Raw genomic sequence first — 3,115 nt, forward strand, 5'->3', positions numbered from 1 at the left:
TGCTGGTTGACTGGTCTTTTGGTTCTCCTAGGCCAGGGTGCAGGGCCCCTCCTCCCTTGAGGGACTGCTCTACCCAAATGCCTAGCAGAAGGTAGAGTCTCCTGGAGATCCCAGAGGCCAGGAGCTGAAAAGAAGCAAACAATTGTCCCTTCAGGGCTGGTCCCCAAGTCCTTGTCCCACCACCCCAACATCCCTCCTGGAGCTGAACCAAAGAAAAGGATTCCCACCCCTGGAGGACTGAGGTCTGCATGGGCACTGCACACCTCACAGGAAGGTGATTGCTCCCGAAGCTCCCCAGGCCCTCGCTCAGGACCTGACTACAGGCAACCCCGTCTGCTGAGGTCCTGCCCCTCTCCAGCCTCAAACTCAGTTGCACAGGTTCCATAAAAGGGCATTTCCTAATGGCCCTCAGAGCCTATGTGTCCTGTGCAACTTGGCAAAAAGCCCCCAAAGGCCATCATCTGCACTGCGGTGGCAGAGAGGCCTCTTCACTTTTAAAGGCCTTGAAAGAAAGGGAGCCCGTGAAGCCCCCCACCCCAGTCACTCCTCCCACATCTCACCCTGTTCTCCCTCTGGTCTAGCTTAAAGTCTTCCTGCTGCAATGTTTCTCCCTATACCCGGTGGTGGTGAGATGTGACTGGTGGCCAGCCCCTGCCTCATCCCTTGCAAGCGTTAAAAGGTAAGAAGAGCTGGCAGGTGTGGCTTCCAGAGAAGGATTCCTATGGAGCAGAGGCAACTTCTACCTCTTCCTGCTTGGCCCTGTCAGACCAGGCATGCCTGAAAGCCCCCACAGAGTCCCTTCTCCCACACGCACCCGCGGGCCAACCCCAAGCCTCCTCCCAGGCTTCTCCCATGAGGCACCTCAAAGCTGTTCCCTTCCTGGCAGCCTCCCTTGATTCAGCAGGTGGAGCCACCTTCACTTACCTACTGTGTGGCCTAGGAACACCTGATTCTGTCACCAATCATCTTTAGATGAAAGAGGAAACCCCTTAAAAGGGGAAAACTTCTCAGGCTTCCTTGGAGTCCCAGGGTTGGGAGGGAGTGGTCAACTGGTCCATCCCCTTGCCCCTGGGCAAGGCTATATCAAGAAAGTCTTTGATGTATCTTTTAAAGAACTATATATTATTTAAAAGGCCTGCAAGAAAAAAGATTTCATAGCTTCCCTCAGCCATTCTTTTCAAGCTTTAGGACTGCTTGCTGCGAGAAGTTCTTCTTTGGGTCTAACATAAATACTCTATAAATGAAAGTGTACTGTGCAATTGGAGTTAAGGAACTGAGCCTCTGGCCCTGCAAAAGGGAAGCTATGAGGTAATTGTTTCTGTGAGGGGAAGAGTCTGATCCAGTCTTAATGCTTACATGGTTCTTTTGACTTCTGTTTTTTTTTTTTTTTTTTTTTTTTTGAGACAGGGTCTCACTCTATTGCCCTGGCTGGAATGCCTTCGTGTGATCTCCTCTCACTGCAACCTCCACCTCCCAGGTTCAAGCGATTCTCCCACCTCAGCCTCCCGGTGCCTGGGACTACAGGCTATGCCACCATGCCCAGCTAATTTTTGTATTTTTTGGTAGAGACGGGTTTCACTATGTTGGCCAGGCTTGTCTTGAACTCCTGACCTCAAGTGATCCACTGGCCTTGGCCTCCCAAAGTGCTGGGATCACAGGCATGAGCCACCGTGCCCAGTCCCTTTTGACTTCTTGGTGCCCTTGTCCTCTTTTCGTACCTCTAGCTGTAGACAGCAGCAAAAAGCCTATGGCAGTTCAAAACTTTATAGCAATAATAAAATTTCTAAAGTCTAATTTTCTCATGCCTGCTATCCTAGTACAATAGAATTTGTCCTGAAATTGGAAGGATTTAGATTATATATTAGGAAGAACTCTATAGATTGAGCAGTACTGTTCCTGTGATCATAAATTCCTTTCTCAGAAGCTCTTCAAAAACAGAACTGATTTCTACCTGCCCGGAGTGTTTCAGGTACCCTACCTGGGAGGGGAGGGGAAGTAAAAGGAAAAGACATTTGTGGCACCTCTCCAGGGGGCTGGGCATGGTCCCAGCCCTAGTGTACAGAGAATAAGAAGATACTGTCCTCACCCTCAAGGGCTGTTGGTTCACTGGGTCCCTTAGGATTCAAGCAACAGTCCTCTTGCTCCTACCCTTGGCTCCTTCTAAGGGAGGAGACCACCCCTGATATTGTCTTATGCCCAATTTCTGCCTCCAGAGAAAGAAAAAGTAAAAACTAAAAGGCAGAAATGAAATCCACAAGCAGACAGCCCGGCGCCACACCCTGGGCCTGGTAGTTAAAGATCTACCCCTGACCTAATCAGTTATGTTATCTATAGATTACAGACTTTGTATAGAAAAGCACTGCGAAAATCCCTGTCCTGTTCTGTTCCGTTCTAATTACCAGTGCATGCATCCCCCAGTCACGTACCCCCTGCTTGCTCAATTGATCACGACCCTCTCACACAGACCCCCTTAGAGTTGTAAGCCCTTAAAAGGGACAGGAATTGCTCACTCGGGGAGCGTGGTTGTTGGAGACGTGAGTCTTGCTGAAGCTCCCAGACGAATAAAGCCCTTCCTTCTTTAACTCAGTGCCTCAGGGGTTTTGTCTGTGGCTTGTCCTGCTACACTTCCAAGGCTTTTATCCCCTGAGAAGACACTGGGTCCTAACTGTAGCTCTCAGTTGAGCAGCATCAAGACAGGGCATCCCCAGGGGAAGGTGATCAGGTCTGGGTCTGGTAGTACAAATTGACCTAGGACTCCTGCATAATGGGAAGGTCCTCAAGTCCCCTGCCACCTTCCCAACACAGGCTTAGAACTCTGTGGAAAATGCCCATTGGATCAGATGCCTTGGGGAACCTGTGCTCCCCCACCCATCAACACCCATAAACAATGCTGTGATGGGTACTTGCCTGTATCAAGTTGGCTAAGCTATAGCACCCAGTCATTTAATCGAACACTAATCTGGGTGTTGCTGCAAGAGTGAAGTCACCTACAGTCCATTGACTTTAAATAAAGGAGGTTATCCTCAATAATGTGGGTGTACTGCATTTGATCAGTGGGAAGGCCCTAAGGGTTAAAAACCAAGGTTTCTCGGAGAAAAAGAAATTCTGCCCCAAG

At 49.6% G+C, this 3,115-nt stretch overlaps 1 long non-coding RNA gene across 1 annotated transcript; it reads left to right on the forward strand.

The window, feature by feature from the left end:
- Positions 1–607: 607 nt before the first annotated feature.
- LOC129479778 (uncharacterized) lies at positions 608–2,586 on the forward strand. Its single transcript, XR_008656783.1, has 2 exons — positions 608–679; positions 1,408–2,586. It is a non-coding gene; the product is annotated as an uncharacterized lncRNA (long non-coding RNA).
- Positions 2,587–3,115: the final 529 nt, after the last annotated feature.

This window comes from Symphalangus syndactylus, chromosome 3 (assembly GCF_028878055.3).
Source record: "Symphalangus syndactylus isolate Jambi chromosome 3, NHGRI_mSymSyn1-v2.1_pri, whole genome shotgun sequence".
In the NCBI taxonomy this organism is placed as follows: domain Eukaryota; kingdom Metazoa; phylum Chordata; class Mammalia; order Primates; family Hylobatidae; genus Symphalangus; species Symphalangus syndactylus.